The sequence below is a fragment of the Talpa occidentalis genome, unplaced genomic scaffold (genome assembly GCF_014898055.3).
Source record: "Talpa occidentalis isolate TD23 unplaced genomic scaffold, MPIMG_talOcc4v2.1 talOcc4.6, whole genome shotgun sequence".
NCBI classification, from domain to species: Eukaryota; Metazoa; Chordata; class Mammalia; order Eulipotyphla; family Talpidae; genus Talpa; species Talpa occidentalis.
Genome location: NW_023604972.1, coordinates 16,842,194 through 16,857,143, shown reverse-complemented (window position 1 = coordinate 16,857,143; position 14,950 = coordinate 16,842,194). Strand labels below are relative to the sequence as shown.

At 33.7% G+C, this 14,950-nt stretch overlaps 1 protein-coding gene across 4 annotated transcripts in view; it reads right to left on the bottom strand.

Moving 5' to 3' along the window:
• Nucleotides 1-14,950, bottom strand: part of PCDH7 (protocadherin 7) — a 410,012-nt gene that overhangs the window by 48,439 nt on the left and 346,623 nt on the right. Inside the window, exon 4 of one of the 4 annotated variants that reach the window (XM_054688321.1) lies at nt 13,790-13,840. The exons of the other annotated variants lie outside the window; for them this stretch is intronic. The gene's annotated coding sequence lies outside the window, so the exon portion shown is untranslated. Of the gene's footprint in view, nt 1-13,789; nt 13,841-14,950 lie in introns of those variants that run through there. 4 annotated transcript variants of the gene reach the window in all.

The following is a 14,950-nucleotide window of genomic DNA, read 5'->3' as shown; positions in this document are numbered from 1 at the left end:
GCCACAAAAGAACATCTCATCCTGTTTGAAAATTAGGTAATATCTGTGGGAAATGAGAGTACAGCATCCAAGTCTCTGTCACTAGACAACAAATTCCCTACTGCTCATTACTCTTTGACAGATGGATATAGAAGCAAGCACATAAAAGAGAAGTAGAACAGTCTGGTTCACACAATGCTTTGAAATTGTGGTTCTCTCTTTCACACACACACATACACACATGGAAGAGAACAAAATACTTTCCCCTATAATTACAAAATTAGCTAGTGGAACTGGACTAGCATTGTGGATAGTGGAAGATGCTTTCATATAAATCCATTTCCATTCAATCATAGAAACAGAAAAAATGAACATGAAATGGGTGTTTATTTGGATCACTAACTTGGACATCAACTGGGAGAGGTGTTAAAATGTCAATGGAATTGAAGTGAAGAAGTCTGGTTCCTCTCAGTATCTCTAGCTTACTCATTTATAAATTGAAATTTTAATAATCAGAACTGCTTAAATTATTGTCTGAATTGCCTAGATTAACTTGAATTTCTAGAAATGTATGTAGAATTGTGGCAAATCTGTAATTCTGAAGAAATGTGCAATTTTTCAAAGAGAGGGTTTTTAACTTTCAACATAAAAAAGGACTCACAGTTGAAATTAGTAAAAAACCTTTGGTCCAGATAATCTGTAAGGACACTTTCAATAGGAATGTTCTATGACTTTAATATAACAATTGACTTCAGAAAAATGTAGCCAAATGTCTCTGGGGAATAAATATGCTACTCTACTGGAAGATTAAACCCTGATCCAAAACATAAATTTGTAGCTTTTTCTAATTCTTCATTTTTTCTCCCTCATTGACTATCCATGCAATTTTTAAGAAATCAATTTATTTTATCTGTATATTGAACTAAGATAAAGATTTGATATTCTTGTGCACACACACAAACACATGCCCCACACACATACATTTGGAAAAGGATAATCTTGTTTCTTAGAGATATAAAATAAGTATATTTTTAGAGTATATACTCTAAAATATGTATCTATGGAAATATTTGTACATTACTTTTCCTATTCATAAAGAAATCTTGATGCACATCAACATTGTACCAGCACTTCTCAGAACATGGAATTAGGCAGTTTCTCATAATGTAAAGCATGCAGAAAATTTGAACACGTGCATGGGGAAAGAATAGTAACTCCATCAGGCAAGAGATTACTGAAACGACCACCGGAATGGAAATCATAGTACTTCAGATTGAGCCTGATTATAATTTCACAATTCAACTATTATAAATACTTCTAATTTTTCATTTCCTTTAATCATGCAAGCATTTAGCTCCCCTCTTTAATTATATACATCCAGACTCTCACTTGCTGTTTCTAAGTTATGAAATTCTTCTTGAGTTAAGTGGAAACTTTATTCACAAATTTGTAAGTGGAAAGAGAATTATATATTATATGTAATTATATATTATACTTTGGTTGAGTAAACTTTCATCACAATAACTCAGATTAAATGGAAATCCAAGTAGGATATAAACTCTTTTTCATCAAATTCATTTTTATTTTACCTTTTTCAGTTTTGTAATATTTCATACTATGACTTGGTCAAAATATAGATTTTACAGTAAATATTAATAAAAACTTGAAAAATAAATATGAATTCAGATGTTCATAAGCAAAATATTTTCATATTCATCTTTCATTTCCTTAATCTCAAGTTACTTTCCAAATTTTAAAATATTTCCTTCAATGACTTTTGTATTTTTCCTGCAATAATCCACAAATATTAAAATTCATAAACAAATATATACAAGATTTTAAAATCTTTTAGGAAGTAATTAAATAAATGTGAAAAATATGTACAATTTAGCTCTATATTATGCACTTGATATTCTCTATTGATAATCTATCTGGATCCATCTATCTGTGAGTATAGGCATTTCTCATGGGTGGGTCATCACACAATAGGTCAGGAAGTTGCATTTAGACTTTGAGAACAATATGTTAATAAGGGCTTCTCCAGAAAATTTTCCCATAGAAAGAATGAACTAAAGAAATAATCAACTACTGGGCCTCCCCGGTGGCGCAACGGTTGAGCTCTGGGTTGTGAAGCTGCCGGCAGCCTCTGCAGCGCAGTTTCGATCCCCGGCTGCTCCCCAGCCACCGGAGGAGGGTCCCTCGTGGTGCGCAGACCTCTCCTGCCACCCACTGCTCCCCTCAGCAGTGTACTTCATCAGTCTGCCTGCTCTGCTCTCCCCTCCCGCGCTTCTGACTGTACCCAGTGCTTGTATAAATAAATAAATGACTGTACCCAGTGCTTGTATAAATAAATAAATAAATCTTTAAATAAATAAATAATCAACTAAGCGAAAAATGAAAGATTAAAATTACTAATAATATATTTAATTCATTATATTGAGATAAACTTTAAAAACACTACTTGTCAAGTGTATATCATAAAGATGTCTTAACTGAACAGATTTTTTATTCTTAAACATTTTGATATATCATGAATTTTGGTGAGTCATAAAAATGGACATAGATACACTTTCCATAGATATTCTTAAAAGGAAACATGGAGTTAGATTTTATTTAAGCATTGAAAAATGTATCCAGAAGAGAAAATAATAAAGAATGAATATAAATTTATAAAATTCAAAGAATGAAAATCCATCTCTTATATACAATGATAGATTTTGAGAGCTAAAGAAAAAAATGTTTTCAGCCTCTAGTGTTTATATACACTTTAGTATAACTGCAAATATTCTCACTGTTTGAATTACCTTTTAGCATTTATCAGCATTTACATTAAAGACAACATACAAGAATTACTTTTCCCCATAAAATCTCTTAGAACAATGTATGCATTTAATGGGCCACTTCCTCTCCTTCAGCACATTCAACTTGGGTATAAGGACCTGAATTGACTCTCTCAACTGGAAGGCTTCTCCTGAAGGCCAGTTCTCAGCCTGCTAATTTGGCTTTTAGCCACTGAAATCAAAGGGAGGAAGAGAAGATGACTCGTGGTTTGCATATGTACACACGACATCTGAGTCAGGTGTTTCTTAATCACATCTTAAAGGGTAATTATTAGGTCAAATTACATTTGACAAGCAGCTCTAAAATCTTACCAAGTTATCTTGGGACTGCAAAAGAAAATTAGCTCACTTTACTCAACAGAAGCATATGAAAGCTAAAATGCTGAGCTCATTAACATAGCTGCTTTTAGGATCTTGCCTTATTGTAAGACTCTGATCTGTTGATGGCTCTCTGAATATAATGTTACTTCTCCATTAGCTAAAATCACTATTCAAAGAGCATCATTATGTAGAATTACTGCGAAAAAACGAAAATTGTTATAGGGATTTTTTTGTAAATTACTTTAAAGAGACTCTCAAGTAAGCAAACATATCTAAATATGTCAGCATTCTAAATTTAACCTTAATATTTCTATAAATGGATACTGGGAACAATGCAAAAACACAGTTATGACTTAAGCCATTTTACACATGGCATTCAATACGGCTCTTATCAGAACAGAAATTAATTTATAATCTTACTCAATTTCATATGCAAGGAATGTCAAAAAAAAAGAATAAGAAAATTTTTCTTGGCATTTTATATTTGGGTAAAGTAGCCAAAAAATCCTTAAATTGTTAAAATAGCAGGGTGGCCTTTAAAAGGCATATACTTTTTTTTTTTTCTGTATCCATAACAGATTCGTTTTCTGTTCCTAAAATACATTTTATTATGTGCCTTATAAATGACAACATTTTTACAGTTTAAACTATAAAAATAATGTTTTGAAGACACAGTTCAATTTGCTAGCATTTTCCAGCAACACTGTCACCTCAGTATGGTCATTTCCAGTGTGTGAGGTGATGCATTACCAGGAACTCATTTATCTAAAGCAAACAAGTGGTGGTCTTAGCTGTTTTCTGACTGAGTCAGAATTACAACATAACAAGTCTGAACTAGTTCAGAAATGAAGTTCATATGCACCATATTAGGAAGCAGAGACAGAATACATGCAGTGCCAGATATTTTGAAGTGTTATTCATGATGTATTATATTATGGAACTAAAATGAGTACTGTGGCATAAAACTATGTTTTAATTCCATAGTTGAAAACAGTTTAGTTACTTGAAGTTTCCTTTAAATTACTTGAAGTTTATACTGTACTAGGTTGGTAAAAGGAGTTATGAATATTTTTTAAAAATTGACAGTTTTGTACTAAATTGATTACATGGAGAGGATGAGAGACCTGGTTGCAGAGACTCTAAGGGAACAAATGCACTTAAAAATATTTTTATCAGGGCCTCTCTGGTTGTGCAAGGGGTTAAAGTCTCAGCACTATGAAGCTATCTGCAGCCACTGCAGCAGGAGTTCAATCCCTGGCCAGGAAGCTAACTCATATGGCACAGCAGACCTCTCCTGTCTCGCCTGCTGCTCCCCTCAGCAGTGTATTTCAGAAGATCTGCCTGTTCTGCTCCCCACTCTGTCTCTGGTGAATCCTCTTCCACCCACTCCCACCCCCGCACCTTTGGCCTAACCCCGGTTCTTGTATGCATAAATAAATAAAAATAAATATTTTTTAAAAAATTAATCAAATACGCATTTTAAAGGATTCCATAATATAGCTTAAAGTGTTCAAAAGCATGCTTTTATCATTATCCGAATTCCTATATTAACTAAGTGTTGAGCATCTAGTATACCTTAATAATTGCTGGTACACCTTATAAGGTGTACTGCTCTAGGAAATGGAAGAAAAATGCATACATTTCCAGAGAAACTAGAATACTATGTTCATATGCAATAGTTTAGATGAGAGAAAAAGTGGCAATACGAAATTCTGAATTAATCAACATGGTATCCCCTTGACATTGGTTTCCAGCTTTTCTCAGTGCTCACAGTTAAGGGAATCAGCATCCTTTCATTAACATCTTTATGGCCACTATTGTTTCTCCAGTGTCTTTCGCTGCTTTTCTACCTGTCATTCTATGCCACTCACTCTCATTAGCATAGGTCATTTAAATGTCAGCAGTTGTCTATCCCAGAATACCAGGCTGCTTTCCCCAAAAGTTGCAGGTCATATGCGGGCTCATTCTAGAAAAGGCAAGCATTTCATATATAGAAAGTAAGTTTTTCTCAGACAACCAAATCCAATTATAAAGTGGAGGATTAGGTCTGAGATTCACCTTAAGAACAAGTGTCATTTATCAGTCTTTTCATAGAAATCTTCTCATTGAACATCACACAGCCATCATTCAATTATCTTTATAAACCATAATGAGTGACAGGGAACAAGGTGAATTCTGAGAGTGAATAACGGTACCGACATCACACAAGGTAAAAAGATTTTGATCTACCTATGCCTGGTAGTTGACATACTGATTTAAAAATTGTTTGAACAGGGTGACTACCTGCTGTACGTTTATTTACTACCAGCATCACAAACCATGCCATGTAATTAATCACTCTGCACTAGCAGTAAGGAAGTCTGCTCCCTACAAAGCAGTGAACAGTTATTTGCCTCTCTCTCACTTGGCGTTTCTGCAACCCTATTGTGATTTTGTTTCCAGAAAGACTTCTGTCCCTGCTGTTTGGGGAAATGTATCTATAATGTCTTGATCCAAGAATTTCATATTCAACAGATGGTATCCTTGGCTATGTACTCATGGTGGCTTCTCCGAGCAGAGCTTAGTGCTTAATATTGCTTGTTCTCTGCCAATCATCTCTTAGCCTACAAGTGAATTTTGATCAAATATATATCTTTCCTTGTGCTTTCACTCTGACCCTTTTGGAATTTTATCTCCCTTTGGCATGAACTGCAAAGATACCAGGTGTGGTATTGTATAGTCCTGTCTTAAGACAGAAGCTAAGACTCTGTGTTTATATGCACAGATAGAGACAGAAACATTGAGCCTTTCTTTAAAGTGGAATTTTCTCTATGCTATTTTTTTTCTGTGCACACTGTACTATACTGTATATACTATATACACACTACATATATATGTGTGTATATATGTATATAAAACTCTTTTTATAAACCAAAACAAGATGCTTACAATGCACGATTAATATATTTAGGATTAAACATGATTTTTAAACTACATATCCCTATCCCTGTGTATAGATAATATGTCTGTACGTATGAATTGAGGTCATGATATACATATGAGTGAGAACACACACATACATACTGCATGTTAAAGCAGTCTTCTTAAAATTACCAGTGGCAGATCAATCATCTGAAAAGTCTCCTGAAATACTGTAGGTTAAGAATCAGTCTTTTTGCAATGACTTCAATTTATTTACTTAAACCTAATAAAATCAACTCTTCTCTCCTTCTTTCTTTCTACAGGAAGTCTACATAGTTTAAAAAGACAAATAGGAAGAGAAAGTGATAGGGACAGTGTAGGCTACACAGATAGCAGGAACTCAAATCTCATGTTTTTCAGCCTTATCTAACAAATCTCTATAAGATTACATAGGAAAGATTCTATTTTTCCAAACAACACAAAATCAAATGTGGGCTGTATTAACAGATTCAAAGCCTTCAGTTTCTTGATGTTTTCCCAGCTTGCAAAATTCACTATTTTTCTTATTCAAGTTATATTTTTTTTTCTTTCTGACATTATTTAAAGAGTGTCTTCCTATTAGACATTGAATCTTCCATACACAGATTTGACATGGTCATTTGTATACAGAAACCTGTGATTTCTTAGTGGAATGAAATAAAAAATAGAATCATCTGTGAAAGATGTCATGATATATCTAGGACTTAATGATCAACTTTAGCAGTTGCCAACTTAAGATCCTAGTTTAATATTCGAATTCATCAATTGTTGAATCAGGAAAGTTGATGAAAACACCCTACACTTACATGAAGCCAATGAATGTATCCCAATAAAATGTTGACTTCTCTATAATAAAGTTCAGCAGCCAAATACTTTACTAATTTTGCATCACAGAGGTTAATGCAGATAAATTAAATTTCCATCCTGTAAATAGACCTAGCATATATTCTCAACCTTTAAATATTTCCCTGGAATATGTCTATATGTTCATTATTGTAAATCAAATGCACCCCATCCAGTTAGTATTTTATGTATCTATAGTATATAAACAGCTCAGTTTTAGTCTTGATATAGTCATGACAGAAAGTATAGCAGTATTTATTAATAACTTGAATCATTATTGTATATCAAAGCTTTATGTAGATTTCCTGGATAATATTTATTCTTTGAATAAAATAAATATACTGATTGGAGCAAATTCACTAACACTCAAATACCAAAATTTTGTTTCAGGGAGTACTATTTAATAAGTGATTAGGGATTTTTTAATTTACTATTATTTCATTTCCACTTAAAATTTTTAAAGAAAATTATTGATTACATTTATGTCATTTTCTATTTATTAACTCACTGTCACTAGCAAAGGCTGAGTAGGAAAAGCAAGCAAAAAAGGCTGTATGAATTCTTTCTGTGTTACACAATAAATTAAAGGTATCTCACTTTGACGCAGTTCACTTCTTTGATGAGGTCAAGGGTTTAGACAGTCTGTCTCGCCCTGCCACGCCACTGAGAAATGAGCACATTGAAGACAGGTTGGAGGGCTCTTAGGGACACCACAGTCTCTCTCCTTAATCCTGCTGGAACATTTACAACATCGTGGGATGTCTCCTTTGAATGTCAAGATTAAGAACGTAATCCTTTAAAATTTGGCTCAGACACACACAAAAGTGAAGTAGATTTTTCACTTTTTAAAAGAATGGCAGATAACTCTCCAGGCAAGTTTTAAGAAGAAGATAATTTCAATTAAAAAAATTCAGTTAGTATGTATTAAGATAAAAAGCATGATTTAAAAAAGTTTCTTAAAAATGGTTAAAGCTATGCTTTATATCTATGTAGGGCAAAATATATAAGATTAATTTCTAAATATCAATAATATATCCTGATTTAGTGTTTAATTGAGTTAAAATTCTGATGCCAATGGTCATAATAAACTTCTTGCTTTTTTAAAAGGTTCATCCTCATCAATATCAACTGTTAGATACTCGAGCTTTCAGTTCAGTTTAATTCCATCTAACAGTAAATATCTGAATTATGATCAAATGGATGGAAAAGTTCATAATCACATTTTATTAGATGTAATTCAGAATAAAACCCATATTTTATAGAAGGGAAAGAATAGAAATTGCAGTGCTTCATGTGCGTATTTAGTATATGGTCCTCCTCTTATGCTAGTTTTTTGTTGGTACCCTAAGAATATTGACTGTTGATTTGTTAGCACAGCAAATTTGCTGTAAGATTGGACAATTGGAGCTTAGCAGCAATGTGGATTCATTTAAGACTTGTAGCTATAGTTCAAGCCCTTGGAAGTCACTTCAGTTAATTTGATGTACTTTTCCCCAGTTTTCATAAGTTCATTTTTAATTATAAATAAGAAGAAAATGGGGGCCTCCCTGGTGGCGCAAGGGGTTTAGCACCGCACTATGAAACAATCCGAAGCCTCTGCAGAATGAGTTCGATCCCCGGCCAGCCAGGGAGAAACCCACATGGCTCGCCTGTCTTGCCGGCTGCTCCCCTCAGCAGTGTTTTCAGTCAATCTGCCTGTTCTGTTCCCTACTCTGTCTCTGGTGAATCCTCTCACCTCCCAGAACTCTGGCCCATACCCCAGCTCTTGTATGCATAAATAAGTAAATTAAAAAAAAAAGAGAGAGAAAGAAGAAGAAAGTGAAAACAATGTTCTCAAACAAGTTTGTTTTAGATTTAGGAGACTTTTTACCAAGTTATCTGGTGACTTTAAAAAAAAAAAATATGTTGGAGAATGGGAAAAATAAACCATGGTAATGTTTTTGAGATAAGCTCACATAATCTCAGCTATCTTGGCCAAAAATCATATAAGGGAAACTAAAATAATAATGTTGCTATATTGAAAGAGACAGAAATGTGAGTCATTGTAGAGGTGTATCGCTGGGACTTTGGAAAAAGTTCTAAACAAAATAAGCTAAAGGCTATATTCAGAAAATGTTATTCAATGCTCTAAACTGTCACATTTCCACATATAGAATAACAAAAATTGATCAAACTAAAATATGATTATTTATAATTAGTTGGGTGGAAATATAATACATTGAAAACATGATTGCCTTTAGAAATAAATGCTTACTTAATAAATAGCTGGTTTGATAGTTCCTTGATTTGAGTTTAACAATCTTATTCATAATGCTGAATTTTAGTGAGTCAGCTTGCTCTTTAGCAAACATAGCCAAATAAAATTTGAAAGCAGATCTTTTCTCTGGAAATCTACGTATGGATGAATATTTTAATAGCAGAAATCCTTTTCAGGTTTTTGTTTGTCCAAAATATGACATATCTACCTATATTATATTTCACTTTGGTACTATTTTTCAGGCCTGTGACAAGTTTATTCCTTATTTTATAGCTTTTCTTGGCTACCTCTACAAAGCAACCTTTGATAAGATGACTTAGAAAAGTTGTTATCATGTTTTATTTTGATATATAATTGAAATATAAAAGTATTAGACTTAGGTATACAACATATAATTTGATATATGAATATATTGTGTGTGATTTCACAATGTGTAGTTAATGTCTTTCACCCTACAGGTTACAAATAGATGGCTTTTAAAGACAGGGATAAATGCAATATAAGAACTCTACTTTTTTGTCCTAACAGACATTATGTTTCAATTATCAATAGGTAGGCATTTATTTAATAGTGAGTTCCAGTGGCTTTTAGAAATCAAATGATTAAATATTATCAATTTTATTGTATCTGTCAACTCATTAATTACTTTTCACACCAATCTTTTTAATCGAAGCTAAAATTATAATAGGTGTCATTTCTTTTAGTAATCAAGAAATTTTAATATTTTCATCTTATAAAATGCACATATTATTTTAAGAAGTCAAATTGATTAATAAGGCTGTTCAAAGAATAAATATCCAAAGTGAGGTGAAGAGTATCTACAGATTTTGGGGGGAAAAACAAATGCAGGTGATATTTCACAACTCAAATTTTTATCAGCTTTTTATAAAGTAGTAGGTGAGCCTATATCAATTTATACAAAAAGTTTATTGCTAGTTATAGAAAGCACAATGGAAGGTACTATGAAGAATTTAAATTAAGCATATATAGAAGGATTTTGATTTTATGCTGAAAGCAAAGATTTAGGTGACAGCAGGCAGTCAGGGACTGATAAAGAGAAGTCTAAGAAAAGATATAATTCTTCCTACTGAGAGTTTACTATAGATATTTTCTTTGTATTATATATTTTTTCCTCATAATTTTGTATTTTATAGTTATTATTTTTTCTTTCATTGTGTACTATTCTCTCCTCCATTTCTAGATTCACTTACTTTAACTGCTGTAGAATATCACATTATATGACTCAACCCAAATGTGTTGATCTAGACTTTGGATATTAAGTATTTAGGGTGTTTCCAAAGGTATAGTTTTCATTTCTGGCCATGTGTCTATGTGCTCATGCATGAATCCTTTTCTAAGGTCTATCTAGAAAATGAACCAATGTATTGTAGGATGTGGAGATCTTGATAAATTTATCCCTAATGTGATTCTACAAACTTGAACTCCAAAATATTGTTTGTCAAATAATTTGATGACAATTTCAATTTCTCATTTCCATGCACTTGGTATTGCTGGATGTTAATCTTCATTTAGAGGGTGCAGAGATACACATGTGTGTTAAGTCTCACCAAAATAAACCCTTTAACAGGTTTTTTTCATCCCTAAGTTGGCTTTCAACCCATTTTCATAAACATGCCACAGAGAGATATATTAACAGACAGGAGAAACATAATATATAATCTGGTTTCACACCTCCAGGAGCTGTGCCAGGGCTTTGAATTGTATCACTGAATTTTTGTGCATCCCTCTGAATTTTTGAACTTTATTCTGGGTTATAGAGAGGAAAATTGAAGAAAATTTTAATAGAGAAAATAAGGGTGTGAAGATAATTCAAGAAATAATTAAGAAAGGAAGGGAAGAGGGCCTCCCAGGTGGCACAGCAGTTGAACACTGGGCTGCGAAGCTTCCCGCAGCCTCTGCAGTGCCAGTTCGATCCCTGGCCGCCTGTGAGGGTCCCACATGGCCTGCAGACCTCTCCTGCTCCTGCTGCACCCGCTGCTCCCCTCAGCAGTGTACTTCCTCAGTCTGCCTGTTCTGCTCCCTGCTCTGGCTCTGGTGAATTATCTCACCCTCCCGTGCTTCTGACTGTACCCAGTGCTTGTACAAATAAATAAAAATAAATCTTAAAAAAAAAAAAGAAAGGAAGGGAAGAAGGAGGGAAAGGGAGAGACAGGAAGGGAAGGAGGAGAAGGAAAAGTGGGAAAGAGAAAGAAAAGAAGGAAATTCTAAATTAAAAAGCTATTGACAAATGGCATTCTACATTGAGTTTATGTGGTTATAGATACCATGCTCATTAGACCCAACATGGCCTATAGCACATAGTTTGACATTGACCTTGTTGTGACTCAGCTAGCATTGCCTCAGGAGGACTAGAGTTTGACACTGCCTTGAGGTTGTCAAGTCATAATCCAGAGCTCTGGTTCTCAACCTTGGTGCATTGCTAAATTACTTCTGAATCTTTAAATAAGTATACATATGTCAGACATCCAAAAACAGGTTTCCTTTAGGTTATGCATCTTGTTTTTGAATTGGTAAAGGAAGATACAATGATACAGGTAGAAACTTAGTTTCTGGGGTGTAAGAGACATACATGGCCACGATCCAAGCTGACCAGGTGGCAGAACCAGCTCTATGATTTTAATTATTTTCTCATTTTATTTACTCTCAATCCCTCACTGTTTTTATAACAACACACTGCTTATCTCTAAACACCACTATATCATCACAATAATTAGCATCATACTTACTATGCTAAAAGAGCACTTTTAGGCAAATGCAAAGGTTGTATTCACGATTATAGAACAGAGTTGAGCAAATCAAAATAAGGCAAAATAAAAAAAAAATAGTCTTGTTGCAAGCAACATATTGTTAGAAAGGATGTACATCACAAATACGATATGGTCATTTTCATCTACATCTGTCTCTGTTTGTAAGGAAGGGTGAGGTGCAGACAGTCATGTAATTTCTTTTATGCAAGCTCCCTTTCAAAGTCTTTTTCCGTAGAGCCTTAATAAGTACTCTACAGATGAGAAAGATGTGTTTGATTATATGGTAGAGTAGGAGGAGAAGAAGAAAGGCCACTAACATTTCCTCCTAATTCCTATTAATTTTCCTGGCACAAATGATGAGCAATGTATCCATGAGAATGAATCTCATAGGCAGGATAGCAGGACTAGGACCCTCGAATAGATGAAACTTTCAACCAGACAAAGAATCTTATCTTTTGCATAGCATAGGAAAGAAGCCACACCACAAAATAGTTTATTCTCATGATTGTTAACACCATCTTTGAAAATCAGATATAGTATTCTTATACTATATCTTAGTTCATTTAACTAAGCACCTAATGTTTTAGGCCCTCAGAAATCATTCATGAGCTAGATGAACATGTTACCTGCTCCTATTTTTTGCAGTTATGTTGTGTGTGTGTGCGTGTGCGCGTGTGTGCTGGGGGAGGTATGGAGGGGGACACAGAATAAATACAGAAGCAAGGAGATAAACAGAACAATTTCAGACAAAAGGGATTATATGGTTGCACGTGATTCTGAGGGTAGGGAGTATAGCTAATTTAGAACAAATAGACTTTTAGGTGGTGAGATTGGGCTAGGATGTGAAAGACAAACATACCCATGTGAATCTTGGATAAAAACAGTGTGGGCAGTAAGAAGAGCATTGGCAAAGAGCCTGGGTTTTGAGTTTAGTGTATTTGAGGAATAGATAGAAAGTCAGTTTGGCTGGAGTGTTCATCCCACAGCAGAATGACAGGAGTATGGAAAACATTGACAGGGCATGACAAGGACTTTAGACTTAATAATCAGACATGGATTCAAGATTTTAAACAAAGAATTCTATACATATGTTGAAGAAGATTGTGATTTATATATATATATATTTATCTAATGCAAAGACTATTTTATTCTATAAAATTACGAGATAATCCTTCCATGTAACTATTATGCATTCATGAATAAGTAATGAGTTTTGATATATGGTGGGGCAGATAAACTAGTATTTTATTACATATAACAGAAGAGCTTCTTTGTAGATGACTCTGTTCAGTGACCCCAGTAGGAACAGTCATAACTTTGCTCTAAAATCTTTAATTTGGCTATTGAGCTGTTTATGACTTTTTCCATTCCAGTGCTCTGTTCACCTTGAAATTAACAAGTTCATCTTGAGGAGTAATGAGAGATGAAGCAATTACGCTGAAACTATGTTAAATGAATTCTTCCATTCTTTTTAATGTTTGACATATTGTAAACTCTACTGGTACAAGATATCAGTATCACTGTATCATTTAGAAGGTCCTAGATATCTGTGCATTGACTGTGTTACAACCTATTTTGTTTATAGTGTATTACATAAATCAATGCCTAAGAAATAGTACTACCACTCTCCAAGATATTTTCACTTCTTTTCTCAAATACTACAACGGAGACTGTACATAGGACGATGAAATAAAATCCAGTCTCACAACCACAGCACTCAAACCTTCCACCCTGACTAATTATGCCTTTCTATACCCTATTTCGTTTACAAATATTTATTTCATCTGTCTCAACATTTCATTTTACATGCTCTCTCTCTCCTCCAATATTTACATACCTTCAGGATTTAATTGAAATGTCAACTTCTCTGTTAATTTTCTCCCCTGCTTCTCCTAAATAGATTTAGATAATATATTTTTAATACCAAAATAGTGAAAGTTTTAACTAAAGAATTTGTTACATTGTATTGTAATTACATGATTTTACTTACACATTCCATCATAAAAAAAAAAAAAATGATCCCTTTCTGGACGGGCATTCCATTCTGTTCCTTTTTTTTTTTTCTGAATTTAGTGCCAGAGCTATACTAGTGACTAAGCCATTGCAGGGATTCAATGAACTGAAAGAGTGAGTGAATGAAGGAGGAAGGCATGCCAGGAGTCAGTCCTGCCTCCTATTTGGTTCAATTCCCCTGCTGTGATTTGTATAATATGATTGAGATAAAATAACTGTGAAATGTCTTGGATTTCTGGCCTTTGTGACTTCACTGACTGTTGTTTCCTATTGTTATAGTTGCTTCCAATTAGAAACTATAACTTCTAGTTAGATCTCACACTTCTGCCAAAGCCCATCTAAAATGGTCACTTCTCTGTAAGGTTCCTTCTGGCTCCTAATCCTCAAGCCATGCTCCCTCCCTCCTCCATATTCCTTCATACATCATCAGTGCTTTCTTTTCCTTATTTCTTACTTCAGGATGAGGGATTATATTAAATTATGACTGCATGTGCACAAGTCTCTATGGTTTTATGCAGTTGTAAGCTATTTAAGTGATATATCTATGTAACACATATATTCATAATTTTCTTTGTATCACACAAACACACATCTTAAAGCTCTTAACTCCTAAGTTCCATAGAATAGCTCATGCAATTATAAATTTTATTCTGTTTGCACTTTATCAAAATAGATTTCACATTTGTTTTTCTGTCAAAGATGAAAAACACCCAGCAAAGTCCTTCATTGCACTGGGCAATTTTATTTATCCAAGGGATTTCCTTAATATTTATATTAGTTTTGTTTTTATCTAGAGGTGTGGTAATGTGTATCTGTGTGTGTATGTGTGTTTGTCTTAGATTGCTCCAATAATGTCTTCCAAAGAAAATTAGTTTTGTTACAGTTCTAAACTTAGAAAAACAAAGATAGTAAACATGAGTCATAGCTCTGACACTGGTTTAGTACTAAAAGTAGTTATTTATATAAGCTAATCTAAAAGTAATAACAAC